At 37.2% G+C, this 16,054-nt stretch overlaps 1 long non-coding RNA gene across 3 annotated transcripts in view; it reads left to right on the top strand.

The window, feature by feature from the left end:
- LOC140627506 (uncharacterized) overlaps positions 1-16,054 on the top strand; it is a 145,254-nt gene that overhangs the window by 18,169 nt on the left and 111,031 nt on the right. The window contains exon 3 of one of the 3 annotated variants that reach the window (XR_012026215.1): positions 1,624-2,096. The exons of the other annotated variants lie outside the window; for them this stretch is intronic. This is a non-coding gene — a long non-coding RNA (uncharacterized lncRNA). Of the gene's footprint in view, positions 1-1,623; positions 2,097-16,054 lie in introns of those variants that run through there. 3 annotated transcript variants of the gene reach the window in all.

Consider the following 16,054-nt stretch of genomic DNA (forward strand, 5'->3'; position numbering starts at 1 on the left):
TTGCACAGCAAAGGAAACAGTCAACAAACTAAAAGGCAACCTATGGAATGGGAGAAGATACTTGCAAATGACATATCTGATAAAGGGTTAGTATCCAAAATATATAAAGAACTTATAAAACTCAAAATACAAAAAACAAACAATCCAGTTAAAAAATGGGCAGAAGTCATAAACAGACATTTCTCCAAAGAAGACATCCCGATGGCCAACAGATGCATGAAAAAATGCTCATCAAGACTTATCATCAGGGAAATGCAAATCAAAACTATAATGAGCTATCACCTCACACCTATCAGAATGGCTAAAATCAACAAGTGCTGGCAAGGCTATGGAAGAAAGGGAACCCTTTTGCACTGTTGGTGGGAAGGCAAACTGGTGCAGCCACTGGAGAAAACAATATGGAGGTTCCTTAAAAAGTTAAAAGGAGAAGTAGCCCTAAAATCCAGTAATTGCACTACTAAGTATTTACCCAAAGAACACAAAAACCCTAATACAAAGAATGCAAAAGGATACATGCATCCCTATATTTACAGCAGCATTATTTAGAATAGCCAAGATATGGAAGCAGTGCAAATGTCCATCAACTGATGGATGGATAGAGATGTGGTATATATACAATGGAATATTATTCAGCCATAAAAAGAGTGAATTCTTACCATTTGCTACGATGTGAATGGAGCTAGAGAGTATAATGCTTAAGCGAAGTAAGTCAGAGAAAGAAAAATACTATACAATTTTACTCATATGTGGAATTTAAGAAACAAAACAATTGAGCAAATGGAAAGAGAGACAGGGGCAAACCAAGAAACATACTCTTAACTATATATATAGAAAAAACTGATGGTTACCAGAGGGGAGGGGGTTGGGGGGATGGTCAAAATAGGTTATGGTGATATGGGGTGTACTTGTTTTTTTTTAATTTTTTTTAATTTTTATTTATTTATGATAGTCACATGCAGAGAGAGAGAAAGAGAGAGAGGCAGAGACATAGGCAGAGGGAGAAGCAGGCTCCATGCACCGGGAGCCCGACGTGGGATTCGATCCCAGGTCTCCAGGATCACGCCCTGGGCCAAAGGCAGGTGCCAAACCACTGCGCCACCCAGGGATCCCTGGGGTGTACTTGTAATGAGCACTGGGTGATTTATGGAAATGTTGAATCACTATATTACACACCTGAAACTAATATAACACTGTATGGTAATCATACTGGAATTTAAAATAAAATTTAGAAACTTACAGGGTGTTGAGCCAAGGTACTTGCATTTGCTTCCTGTTATTTTTTTTAAGTAAGCTCTATGCCCAACTCTGGGGCTTGAATTGCATGCTCTACTGACTGAGCCAGCCAGGTGCCCCTCCCATTTTTAAATTATACCTTTTTTTTTTTTTTTTTTTTTTTTTACTAGCTGCGTGACCTTGGGCAAGTTATTTAATTAAGTGTGGTGAGCAGTCAACATCATTTTATGCATACACACACACACACACACATATATATAATGTGAGAGTGAAGAGGTTAGATGCTTTCTAGACTGTTCTGTGAAAGGGTAGGTTTCTGTATTAGGGATTAGTAATAATTGGTATGATGGGGAAGTTGATTTGGCTTTTGCTCTTTTTTTTCCCCATCAGCAATGAAACTTCTGTACCATATAACAGCAGCTGAATGCACAGCAGTGAATCCAGCAAACCACAAAGGTTGCACAGCAGTGAATCCAGCAAACCACAAAGGGGTCCATTATTCTATATGATGGGTTGAATTGTACCCCCCCACCAAAATATATGTTGGGAGTCTTAACCCCTGGTAGCTTACGATGTGAAGCTTATTTGCAGACAGAGCACTTACAGAGGCAATAAAGTAAGGTCATTAGAGTGGACCGTGATCCAATATGACTGATGTCCTTATGAAAGGGGGAAATTTGGGCACAGAGACACACATAGAGGGAAGATGATATAAAGAGACACTGGGAAAAGACAGCCAGAAGAGGCCTGGAACAGATCCCACAGAGTCCTCAGAAAGAACCAACCCTGGCCACATCTTGATTTTGGACTTCTAGCCTTCAGAACTCAGAGACAATAAAATCTTGTTGTTTAAGCCTCCCTGTTTGTGGCACGTTTTTATGGCAGCCCTACAAAACTAATACACTGTACATGATGTCCATCCCCTACCTTGCTCTTCCTCATGGCTTAGACAACCTGCTCTGCTTGGAAGTGCTTATCAGTCCATTCTCACAGATCTGTGTGCATTTTACCTTTGTCCACATAACTCAGCAGTCCTAACCCTTCTACTACCTTCCATCAAGTTACCTTTAACCCTTCTTGGTGAAATCATATATCTAATGTAATTTTGTTAGTGATTTATCCCATCTTTTAAAATTTCTCAGGACTTTGTTAGTTTTTGTTTGTACTCTGCATTATCTATTGCATGATTTTTAAAAATTTTATTTATTTATTCATGAAAGACACACAGAGGCAGAGACATAGGAAGAGGGAGAAGCGGGCTCCTCACAGAGAGCCTGATGTGGGACTCGATCCCAGAACTCTAGGATCATGACCTGGGCCGAAGGTAGACCCTCAACTACTGAGCCATCCAGGCATCCCTGTTGCATGATTTTTTAAGTGGTCTGTCACAACCGTATTCCCTCCACAAACCCTTTTATATTTTATGCATTAATTTACCAACTGTGAAGTTTTCCAGGAATGCATATATTGCATTGTTCGTTTTCCTATTGCTGCCTAAGAAATTATCACAAATTTTGTGTCTCAAGTAAAACATACATTTATTATCTCAGTTTCTGTGGACCAGGAGTCAGGCATGGGTTAGTTGGGCCCTCCTTTTCAGAGTCTCACAAAGCTGCAATCAAAATGCTTGCTGGAGCTATCTGGAGTCTTGACTGGGGAATCTTCAGGATTCACTTTCTGGAAATTATACTATTAAGAGCCCTGGATATTTACTATCAGCTGGCAGCTGTCTCCAGATCCTGGGGGATAACTGAGGTTATTTCCCACATGGGGTTCTTTAATATGGCTGCTTACTTCATGCCCACAAGGAATCTCATTGCAGTCTGCTAAAATAGAATCTTATATAATGTCATAATCACAGTTGTGACATCCCATCACCTTTGTCATAATCTGTTGGGTAGAAGGAAGTCACAGGCTGCCCATCCTCAAGGGATTATACAAAAGCATGAATACCAGGAGGTGGGAATCATCAGAAGTATGGCAGGATTACATTTAATATAAAATACTCGTGTACTTTCCCTGCATAGTGTGCCACTTAGACCTCAAGAATTATTCGTTGTATTCGGACCACCTAACCTTGGTGAACAGATGTCCAGGCAGGTCTCAACTCCATTTCCAGGTCAATACACGTTTCGGGATTTAGGCATATATTCTAGTATTCAAAAATTCATACCCAATATCTAACAGAAAAAAAAAAACTACATGAATACTATAAAAACTAATGCCCCTTCCCATTTTCCTAGGCTTAATTTCTCTTCTGTTTTCCTAATGGAAGTTGGAGTTCTAATTTCATTAACAGGGATGGAAAAAGAGAGGTCTGACACCTGCTTCTTTGTTCAGTGATTTTGTTTTTGTTTTATTTTGAAACTCCCTGCCCTGGATTTTTTCCTGGCCCCAATAGTTTGACACTTCAAGTATGGATTAGCCAGTTTGCTCATTGTCTTAAACTGTGTACATTGATTTTTTTCATATCCTACGGTGTTTACAATGAAGGACACCCACATGATGCTTGTAAAAGCAGCATCTTGAAAGACGTGTTTAGGAAAATGGAAATTGATTTTTTCCATAATATTTTATACACTATGGCATTCTAAAAGTACCAGTTTTCAGACAAGTCCTGCTGTTCTTCACAAAAGGGTAAACTATGGCCTGTACAAATAAAACATGCAGTCTCATTTAGTCTTCCTTTTTAATCATCTAGTCTCAAATAGCTTTTCCATATGTCAAATCATTTTTAATGTTCAATGTATTAGTAAAATGGCTCAGTACTAACCACTTTGGTATTTTCAAATAGGAGAAGTATAGTTGAATCTTCCAAATTGCATTTACAGTGAAAGATGCTTCATGCCAGTGACTCAGATCTTGACAAATGAGGCACGACATTCATTACTTTAATGTTTTCCCCCTATTGTGATAGAAATACATAATGACACAGCCTAAGTAATGTGAAATTATTCAGCAATGTAAGAAAAATTTCAATAAGCACTGCCTACCAGTTACAGTTCTTAAGCTCATCTTCAGATTTCCTCAGTAGAAAATTACTTAGGAGATTCTGGAAAACTCCGCTACTTTTTCTATTACGATCTTAGCTAAAATCATTATCCCTTATTTATTTTTCTCAGTTTTTCTCAAAACAGTCAAACTAATACAATGAATTCTGAGCTTCCATGAGTCTTTAGGATAAAGGATACAGGGAGTCATGAGGAGGCTAAGATAGCTTATTGTGGTAAGCATTTCACAATGGATACAGATTTCAAATCATCACATTATACACCTTAAATATATACATTTTTTGTAAATTACATTTCAATAAATCTGGGAAAAAGAGGCTAAGAAAATAGTGTTACAGATATTAGTGTGTATAATCTTGTGGCAGGTATTTTAGAATCAAGGAATATATCTTAAAAGAATAAAGGCAATGTCAGGAGGTCATCTGTCCAATCATCTTGGCATTAGACAGGACTACATCTAAACCCTCTGAAATTGCGTGGTGTAATGTAAAGAATGATATAGCCTGGATATCAGGAGACTTTTGGTCTAGTTCAGGCTGTGCTTTATAATTTCTAGATCTGTCTCTTCATTTACAAAATTAAGCAGTTGGACTCCTCTAGTCACTCAGTGATAACAAAGTACCTTTTAAATAAATTTGCCTTACCTGGATAGATCCATCAGGGAATTCTTTTAGTTTAGTTTAAATCATTCACATATTTTTCTATCTAAATACTATTTTCTCCTTAATCCTGAAGTCAGTTGATTATTATTGTGTAGAGTTGTACATCTACGTCCCTGATACATAGATGTTATTTGATCCATGAAATTGTGTTGTTCAGCTCTGACTTAAAGCAAGGATTCTCTGTGCTACAATATAATAAGTAGAGAAATTGTCATCAGGTGACCTGGCTTAAACCCCTGGCTCCACACATTTGTAGGTTCATGACATTGGGTTTATCCTTCACCTTCTATGAGACTGTTTAGTCATCTGTAAGGTGGTCAATCATTATAATCACTCCCATGCACACACTCACAATTGCCTTGTTCCTCTCTCACTTTACTATACTTCTTTGGCAAAGCCACCCCTGGTTGAATAAAACTCTCAGGCTATTCCACCTTTGTATGTTGCAGCTGAACATGGCTAGAAACAGAACAAATCTGTTAGCTGATTGCACTTTAAATTCCTAATCACAAACCTCAAGTGGGCCTTCAGTGCTGTCTAAAGCTATACTTTTCTACCCAGCAGCTTAACTTTCCCACCTTTTAAGTAACTATATTTTACCTTCTTTTTCCTAATGCCCTTCTAGCTCCCTTGCCATAACTCTTAGATGATGAGTGTTCAGGTAGGAGTGGCCATGTGACTAATGTTGAGCTTTTGGAATGGAAGTGGAAGTCAGGTGCATGAATTCTGGATCATCTCAAATTAAAGAAAACAAACTTCCATGGCTCTTTTTTTCTATCCATGAACTAGAACATGAACATAGCAGCAACCTTGCTTTGACCATGTAGTTGAAGATGACTTTAGGGAATGTGAGAGCAAAAAGAACATATGAACAACATATGAATGTTGTTCCCTGAGTGATTACTTTGAGCAGAGTATCTTCTCCAGTTCGGAACAACTTAACTGTTACATGAGAGAAAAATAGACTTTGGCTTATGTAAGCTACTATATGTTGGTATTTGTTTTATAGCCTTAACTCTAGGAATATATATCTTATGAGTGAGGTTTAAATTATGTACAATAAAATGCATAGATCTTAAGTGTCCAATTCTTGTTAAAGTTCATAATCACATATAATCACATGCCTCCAAAATATGTTGAACATTTCATTCATCCCAGAAAGTTCCCTTGTCTTTTTTTCCCATGAATTCCCATAGGCGACCATTTTCTAATTTCTGTCAATATGGATTAGATTTGTCTCTTAAGGACTTTATACAAATGGGGAAACACAGTATGTACTGTTTGGTGTCTGGCTTCACTAAGCATGTTTTTGAGATTCATCCATGTTACATGGAAGAGTTCATTCTTATTTATATTGGTTGTAATTTTAAATATTAATATACCATAATTTGTTTATACATTTCCCAATTATTTGATATTGGATTGTTCTCCATTTTGGACTGTTATGAATAATGATGCTATGATCATCCTTATGGAAGTCTCTCTTTATACTGAACAATTTCTTGTACTGTGTCCAGTTTGTTATTAATCACATGGTATAAGTTCTGTACTTCTGATTTTGTATTTTCTAATCCTAGCATTTTTATTTTTATGTATGTATGTATGTATTTATTTTATTTTGAAGTTTTTTAAATACTACTTTCCATCTCTTTGGTGAAATTCTTCATCAGTTATTATAGGTTATTCACCTTTTCAAATAAGTATTATATGCATTTACCATGGACATTGTAAAGCTCCTCCTTGGTAATTTCAACCTATGACCATCTCTGTGTATGCTCCCTTTGACTGTTTCCTCTCTTGATCATGGGTTATAGCTTATTTATTTTAACATTTCTCATAATTTATTGCGTTCTGGATATTGCATATAAAAGAATATAGCAAAGGGGTGCTGGAGTGGCCAGTAGGTTAAGCATCCAAATCTTGATTTCAGCTCAGGTCTTAATCTCAGGGTCGTGAGTTCAAGCCCTGTGTTGGAGTCCACACTGGGTGTGTAGCCTAAATTAAAAAAAAAAGAATACAGCAGACTCTGAAGTAAATAATATTTTTTTTCCAGAAAGAGATCACATCTCTTCTTCTTTTGAGTCACTAAATGTATTAGAGGTCGGAAATTAAGTCTTTCTAACCTATAGTTGACCAGAGTATGAACTTTTTCATCAATTTACGTTAGATTTTGTTTCAGCATTAATTCCAAATATTTCAAAGGTAGGGTCAGAACTTCCCCTTCAAAAGATATGAAAGCATCAGCAAGACACTAGAGAACATTTTATGCTTAATACTACAGTCACCAGCTTTCTAATCCATGGGAAATCACTTTGCTTTACAGAGTGGCTTGGCCAACAATGATTGGGTTGCTTTAGAATTCTCTTTGTTATTCAATCTTGTCTCTGGATTTCTGGTCCTTGTTTGATCTCTTCTGAGGTGCCTTGCCCTAAGCTTTTGGAGGGTTATTGCACTGACCTTGATGAAGAGCCAGCTCTCCTTGTCATATCTTGAGGCTTTGGCTTTTAACTGAATGCTCCATGAGTGCCTTAGTGGGAGAGCTTTCTTAGCTCTCTTGCCTTCAACTCAGTCTTTGCTAGCCTACCCCTGTGACCTTGTTGAAGATCCATTGGAAAGAGTTGGCAGGCAGACACAGAATTGCTTGGAGGCAGGAGCTCTCAGGAAGCCTATTCTGGGGGCACCTGGGTGGCTTGGTGTGTTAAGCATCCAAGTCTCGATTCAGCTCAGGTCATGATCTCAGGGTCATGAGATCGAGCCCCGTGTCAGGCTCTGTGCTGAGTGGAGCCCGCCTAAGATTCTCTCCCTCACTCTCTGCCCCCCACCCCCTCCACCCCCCCACACACTCTCTCTCTCAAAAAAAAAAAAGAAAAGAAAAAATTATATTCTGCAATTCCAGGCCACGCGTAGCCATTAAATGTTTACTGAAAGTTTTGCTCTTTTCTCCTTACCCCCATATCTAAAGGATTGTTCTACCTCTTCTCACTTTGTCAAGGATGGAAGCAGCAGGAGTTCTTGTATCACCTAGGAAGGGCTTGAAGTCTATGTATTTTGTTCACTGGGACATTCTCAGCTCTCTGATGGGTTTTGAAAATTTATAACTTTGCATTTTATCTAGATTTTTCTAACTGATAGGGTGAGAAAGACAATTTATTTTGACTTTCTATAACCTAACTGGAATTGAACTAATAAAACTTTTATTCATTATTAAATAAATTAGAACACAGGACACATTAAAGTTCTTTTTAAAAGATTATTTATTTGGAGAGAGAGAGAGAGTGAGCGAGTGTGTGGGGGGGAGGGGCAGAGGGAGAGAAACAATCCTGAAGCAGACTTCCTATTGAGTGTGGAGTCCAACACGGGGCTCAATCTTATGACCGCAAGATCAAGAGCCAAAACCAAAAGTCAGATGCTTAACCAACTGCACCACCTACGCACCTACCACAGTAAAGTTTAGAGTATCTTAGCCAATACTATGAAATAAAAAATGATAAACAGGAAAGGAAGGTATAAAGTTATCATCATTACAGGTAATATTCTCATCTATGTAGGAAAATCAATGAGAATATACTAATAAACCATTAGAGCTAGTAGGAGAGATCAACAAAATGGCATTCAAGATAGCAGCAAGAAAAACACACAAAAATTAAGAGCTTTCCTGTATACCTGTAAGATTATCTCTTCCATGAAAACTTTATCTAACCATCCTACACAATATTAGAGCTAGGTGTTTGTGCACTGACAAAATTTCTTACACATTTAAATGACAAAATAACCCATTTGGAATACCTTATATGTATCTCTGTCCCCAAATAGACTTTGAAAGCTTGAGGACAAGGATAATCCTAGTAATATCTGCATCAGGAGCATTTAGCACAAATCTAGCAAGTAGAAGGAGCTCAAAAAGTAATGAACATTTGAAAGAGTGAAAGACATTGAACTAAATAAAAGATGCCTAAGATCTCTTCCAAGTATGAAGATAAAACTTTTATAAATCATCTTTTTCAGGGTCCAAAAAAGAGTATGAAATATTCACCCCCAAAATAATATTTCACATACTTAAACCTTTTGGTATGCTGTGGTTTTTGCAATTACAATACTTCAAAGTAATAGATGGTAAATCATTAGGTTAGTCAATGTTTCAGAGAAAGATGGAACAAATGAGTAATGTGATCAAGCTTTGTACATTGAGTGACCCTAAGAACTGACACTTCATTTGGTTGTTTGCTATTTCTTTAATGAACCAGAGCAGTTTTCTTAATTAGCAGGGGCCCATCTGTTTCAAGAACAAATGGCATTTAGTATAACAAAGGCTGAAACAACAAGACAGCTTAATTTTGGAGTGCAAATGGCAATACCAAGTGACATAATTACTAGTGTGTCTTCCAGATATGGTTTAGTAGGTCTTCTAGAATAGAGGTCAACCTGGTCATCTTGTCCTCTAAGTCATTCATAGTGCACTGATTTTTTTTTTACATTTTTAAAATTTTTATAAATTTATTTTTTAATGGTGTTCAATTTGCCAACATATAATCACTGATTTTTGTTTCTTTATAGAGCAATATTGTCTGTTAAAGGACAAAATTAGATATTTATGAAATAGCAAGTTTCTTCTTAGGCTTTATAATTTGACATACACAATAAGGCTATTATTTTAGACACAAATATAGTGCTTGTAAATTGTTTTCAATATTAGAGGTTTTCATATGAGGAAGAGCTATATTTTTATATCTGTAAAAATCTTCATTACATTTACTATGTAATGACTATCTTATTGTCCTTTACAAGCTTATAGATCTTTTAGGCACTTACCAAATTCAAAGGTGACATCCTTCTTTGGTTGGAGCTAATTCTGGTCCCTTCAAAGTAAGCAATGAGTTAGAAATTTCAGAAACTAAAATCATTTCCTCACTCTTTGTAGGAAGCATAGACGTCAGGAAAATAGAAAAATCTCACAAGGACAGGGGCCCAACTATTTGAATAATATTTGCATAACATCTGAATGCTGTTTAATATTATTTAAGGTAGAAGATAAAGGAGAAGAAAAACTATTTAATGGGTTTATATGTCTTGATTCCTGTAATTTGTCTCATTACTTACTTTGAAGGGACCCATAAAATGAGACCTCCTCAGGCAGAAATGATTGGCTTAGTAACAGCCAATCATAATTCAATTGTCTGGTATGCTTCTTTTCTACTAACACTACTAAAATGGCAAACAAAAGAATGAGCAAATTGTATTTCTTACAGAAACTATATAGGTATGTAATGTGATATGATTCAGTTATTAATTCAACTAAAATGTATTCAAAATCTGTGAGCCAAACATTGTGCCACACAATGGAAATGTAGCAGTGAAAGAAATAGAAAAAAATCCCTGCCCTCAGGGTGCTTACATTCTAATGAGGGGAGACAAACAATAAACAAAATAAATAAGTAATGATATAATGAGATTTCATGTAATATTAAGTGTTCTGAGTTAATAAAGTAGGGTAGGGGAAGAGAACATGACAGTCACAGGGCTGTTCTTACCAGATAGTAAGGCTGGAGGAATTAGTGGAGGAAATGAGTGATGTATCTGTATGGAGCTATGAGGGTCTCAGGCAGAAAAACCAGCAAAAGCAAAAATGATGATATTGAATCAGGATTAATGTGTTTGAGTAACAACAATATAGCACATGTAGTTGGAGTTCAGTGAATGAATTGGAAAGTGGTGGAATATGAGGTTGAAGATCAGACAGCTGGAAGGTCTAGAAAGATGACAACTGAAAAATGACAACTGGATATAGCAACTTGGAATTCATTGGCAACCCTGACAAATATGTTTAATATAGTGTTATACTACAGTGTTGATGATGAGTGATTGTTCTGTGTTCAAGACAGAATGAGAGATGATGAAGTGAGGATAGCAAGTATAACCATCTCTTCTAATGAGGTTGGTTGTAAAAAGAAGCAAAAACAGTGTTAATTCATCATTTTTTTTTGGTAAAAGAAACAGCAAAATGTGATGATGCGTACTATGCAATACTATGGAACGAGAAGTAATGGACTAAATATATCAATATGGATATTTTAAAAAATTGTATAGTTGAGTGAAAGAATTAAGATAATGGAATCTAAACACAATACCATTTACCTGAATTAATTTTCTTTTTTTTTGGAGAGAGAGTGTGGGAGGGACAGAAGAAGAGGGAGACGGAGAATCTCAAGCAGACTCCACATCCAGTGCAGAGCCTGACACAGGGCTCAATCACATGACCAAGATCATGACTTGAGCCGAAATCAAGAGTTAGACACCTAACCGACTGAGCCATCCAGGTGCCCCTACATGAGTTAAAATACTGATAGAGAAGAGATGCTACAGGTGTGCCCAGCTGGCTCAGTCAGTGGAGCATGTGACTCTTGATCTCGGGATTGTGAATTCAAACTCTATGCTGGGTGTAGGATTATCTAAAAACAAAACCTTTGAAAAAGAAAAAAAAGATGTTATATATTTCAAAAGCAAACATGTATGTTTAAGGACCTCTAGCAGCCACAGTATCAAGTCCCCGAGTAAGAGCTGATGCTCTTGCTGAGGTGAGTGATGATCACTTCTGCAGTACTAGGAATTATTATAGTAGCAGTAGTAAATTTACAAAAACAAAATAAATACATCCATAATTTAATACAGTTTTCAGAGAGAACAGACAAAAGATGCAGACAATGATTTCTGAGAATTACCATAAATAAATAAGAAAAGTCCAGATTGTCAGGGTCATGTCAATAATGGGAGAGAGGACCAAAAGAAAGTGATACTACTGGGAACAATTGTGAAAGTAAAATTCTAAGGAGGATAATTGAGGGACAAGTTTGGGGTGGGCTTTAGAGGGATAATGCTCAACTTCCCAAAGCTCTAAATTTTGGTGTCTTTGGTCTATAATTGGCTCATTAATACATTTTTTTTCCAATTGCCCAGGAACATATTGAGGGAAAGGCTCAACTATTGGCAAGCCAGCCCAACCAGAGCAGGCCAAGGAAGTGTATCAGTTTGAGACATTCATCCCAGCTTGACAACAAACTATTAGATCCAAGTTGTTGAGGCACAGGGGTCTGAGTATAATGAATTTAATGCTGAATTAGACTAACTTTTGAGGATAAAAAGTACTAAGATGGCATAGGATACATTAGCCAAGTTATTTTACTATGAAGCAGGGAGAGTTTGAGACACTGGAGGATACTGATACTATGAAACGATGGTTACAGGAATTCTAAAGCAGAAGCTGGCAAAAATAGCACACAAAGTGATACACAATTTGCATCCGTCAGAGCCAGAGAAGAATTGACTGCTAATTTTAAGATAAATGGTCTTGCAAGACAGAGAGAAATAAGAAAGGCATTTTGGAAAATCAGTTTTGATCAGATAGATTATTTCTTACCCCAGGCATTGGGATTGTAGTCAACTAACCCCAATCCTGCTAGGTCTTTTCCTTTTAAAAAATATTTTATTTATTTATTCATGAGAGACACAGAGAAAGAGAGGCAGAGGGAGAAGGAGAAGGAGGCTCCCTGTGGGGAGCCTGATGTGGGACTCGATCCTGGGGCTCCAGGATCATGACCTGAGCCAAAGGCAGGCACTCAACCACTGAGCCACCCAGGCATCCCATGCTAAGTCTTTTCAATACCAAACTGTATCAAACCAGACTTCCCTCCTCCTCTGCCTGTGGACAATTGATTTTAAATGGAAATGCAAACCTTCCCTGTTAATTTCTCTAGTTTGTTAGACACAGTTATTTTCTGTCTTTGGAATATCTGAGTATAATATTTGACAGCAAGCTCACACAGATACGTATCTGTCTCAATATACTGTGTAGACTCTGCTTCCTCTACATCCCCTTTCAATATAACTGAGGCACATGGTTGTTGCCTCCATTTTCATAACTTCATGCATGACTTCTGGGTGATATTATCAGCATCTGTGTCTGAAACCACCATGTATTACTGATGCTTCTATAAGAACCATCTCAATCCCAGAATTCTCTCTTGAGTTTCAGAATCATATTTCCAGTTGCTAGCTAACCAACTCCTCTGACTTTCCCACAAGTACAACAAACTTCAAATTTAAAACCGAATTCATAGGGATGCCTGGGTAATTCAGTGGTTGAGCATCTGCCTTCAGCTCAGATGGTGATCCTGGGGTCCTGGGATAGAGTCCTGCATCAGGCTCCCTGCAGGGAACCTGCTTCTCCCTCTGCATATGTCTCTGCCTCTCTCTGTGTGTCTCTCATGAATAAATCAATAAAATCTTTAAAATAAAAAACAACCCTGAACTCATATAACCTGTAGAGTGAGAATGAAGGCAGAGGGTAACAGTGGTTTCCCAACACAGACTATAGTACTTTGGTCAAAGAGAGCTGCTAATAGAAGCCAGCCCCCTCTGACTTCAAGACAGAAATATCTTCAATCCTCCTAGGGTAAAGGGAAGGGGAAGGGGAAGGGGGGAAGGGGAACTCCTGAATGGATTATGCAAAAAGAAACTAAGGTATAAGCTGGAAACCACTAAGTTTATTTTGAGTCACTTTAATAGTTTTACCACTGTTCAGTGCCAATGGAAGCTTCAGTTACAGAAAATTTTACCTTTTGTACATCAGAGGACATGTCCATGAAATGTAATTATATTAATTCAAACATATTCAATAAGGATAATAGAATTTAATGTTTGTATATTTTACGATCACAATCTTAGAAAATGTCCTTAATAAAGATGTAAGGACTATTCAGCAAGAATTAGAATGTGCTAGCTTTACAATAGGAAATTTGGATATATTCAAAAATAAAGGCAGTATCCACCATTGATTGAGCTGGGACATGCTATACTAGTAATAGTTAAGAGCATTTGCTTTAGAATTGGGCAGATGTAGTTTCTGTGCTTGGCTACACAACTCATTTGCTTTCTGATGTGGTTAAGTTATTTAACCTCTCTAAGTCTCAGTATTTTTATTTGAAATTGAGGATATTTATGGCACTAACACAAGAAAGTTGTGTGTGTTAAATGAGATATTCCCCATACTTAACTTAGAGTCTGACATATAATAATTCAATAAATATTAGATATTAAAAAATTGAACCCATTGTTTCCCATCCCACAATGTTCTCTGTCTTGGTTAACATTCTGTCATCCATCTAGTGGCCCAAGTCAGAAATTTGGCAGTGATCCTAGATTTTTCTCCCTCTCGTCCTCAACCACAACTATGACATTTATGCCATATGTCTTAAATCTGACCCTTCATCTCCATCCCTACACCCATTATCTTAGTTCAGGTCCTAGAAATATGACAAGAGCTGCCTAATTAGTCTCCTGCAAATCTTTTTTAGATTCCATATTCCCTACTAGAGGATGTGATAGTAGACCCTTCTCTGTAAATATCTGAATATCCTTTTCCTAGAACTCAGACTATGTGTCTCACCACGAAATATGTGCGCTTGTTTCAATTTTATAGATGATAAAAGACATTTACAAGAGACAAAGTAACTTACCCAAGGTCACACAGTTATTCAGTAGTAATGGAAGTATCGTTAAGATGCTGTAGAAAATAAGAAAATTAAAGCGAAGTAAAGGTATTATTTAGAGGAACTATAATTTTGGAAAACAAATCTCTACAAGAGGAGTTAAAAAAATGACAGCACCCATTTGTTTGTATAAGTTATGGGGTTTCAGTACAAAACTATCACTCACATTCCCATAATCATGCTTTAAAATTATATAGAACAGCTAAGACAGGTGTCACAAGGGTGGAAGTAATATCAACCCAGAGACACATGATACAAGTTTCTTTATTTTCTTAAAGGTTTTATTTATTTATTTCACACACACACACACAGAGCACAAGCATGGGGAGCAGCCGGCAGAGGGAGAAGGAAAAGCAGACTCCCTGTTAAGCAGGGAGCCCAACACTGAACTCTATTCTGGGACTCTAAAATCATGACCTGAACTCAAAGGCAATCACTTAAGGGACTGAGCCACCCAGGTGCCCCTAGGTTCCTTTAATATACATAAAATTTATAACAAATGAGCTGACCTGAGATGGCTATGGGATGCAGTAGCATTTTGCCAGCTGGAGGTGCAGCTTTTCTGCCCCACACAAGGCCACACAATTCTCAATGATATTGTGTGATCAGGATTAGGATTCCATCAAGCCTTTTAGGAAGATAAGCCTAAGCACTCTCCCCCTCATCTTTGTGTTGTTGTTTGGGAGAGGTCTCATTCCCCTGTGGCAACGTCTAATTGTTCTGAGAGGCATGAAGAAATTCTGATTCCATGCCAGCCTGCTAGCTTGATGCAACCATGTATAAATCAATTGCATTAGGGTATTAATGCACCTTGTCCTTGAATGTTCATATCCCCTCATTTGCCTTATAAGTAAGAGAGCTAGTACAAGACACAGGGCCCTGGATGAAATCAGAGGCCAATTCCAGGCATCTACCTCATTAGACATAGGCTTCAGACCTGCCTGAAGTTTCAGCCTCATACTGGTAAGAAAAGAGAACAGAAGAAGAAGAACATAAAAGATGAAATGTGAATTAATTAGATTTCTATGGAACTAATGTGTGGCAATTTTATTCTCTATGAAACAAAAATTATTGATGTCAAGTAGAATTTTAAGCATGTTTAATTTAATTCAACACTTATCGAACACCCACTATTTGCAAGAAAGGCTAGACACCACAGAAGGTTAAATAGAAGAGCAGATCTGCTGCCACCAAGAGCTGAGAGGCTAATATAGGGAAAAGGGATAGGGAGAGTGTTTTGGAACCTGACGGAAGGAATCTATAGGCCAGTTAGGCTAGAATGCTTCACTAGTGGGAAATGAAGCAATGGAATGCTTTGTACTAGATAACTTTAGTGAAATTAAATTGACCTTTTGCATCACCTACCTACACACATGGGAACATTAAATAATACATATGAGTTGTCACTGTCATTTTTAAAATTCAGTATATTGGAAATAATGGATAATTCTCAGCATAGTAAAGAGCACATTTTATGAAGGAGAAACTCTGGATGTTTGCTTATGGTCCCTAGATCACATATTACACACCATATCCAACAGTAAAAGCTCCAGAATTGTTCTATTTTGCTGAAGTTTTCAAATCACTTTTTGTTTCCTTAATATCA

This window comes from Canis lupus, chromosome X (assembly GCF_048164855.1).
Source record: "Canis lupus baileyi chromosome X, mCanLup2.hap1, whole genome shotgun sequence".
Lineage (NCBI taxonomy): Eukaryota > Metazoa > Chordata > Mammalia > Carnivora > Canidae > Canis > Canis lupus.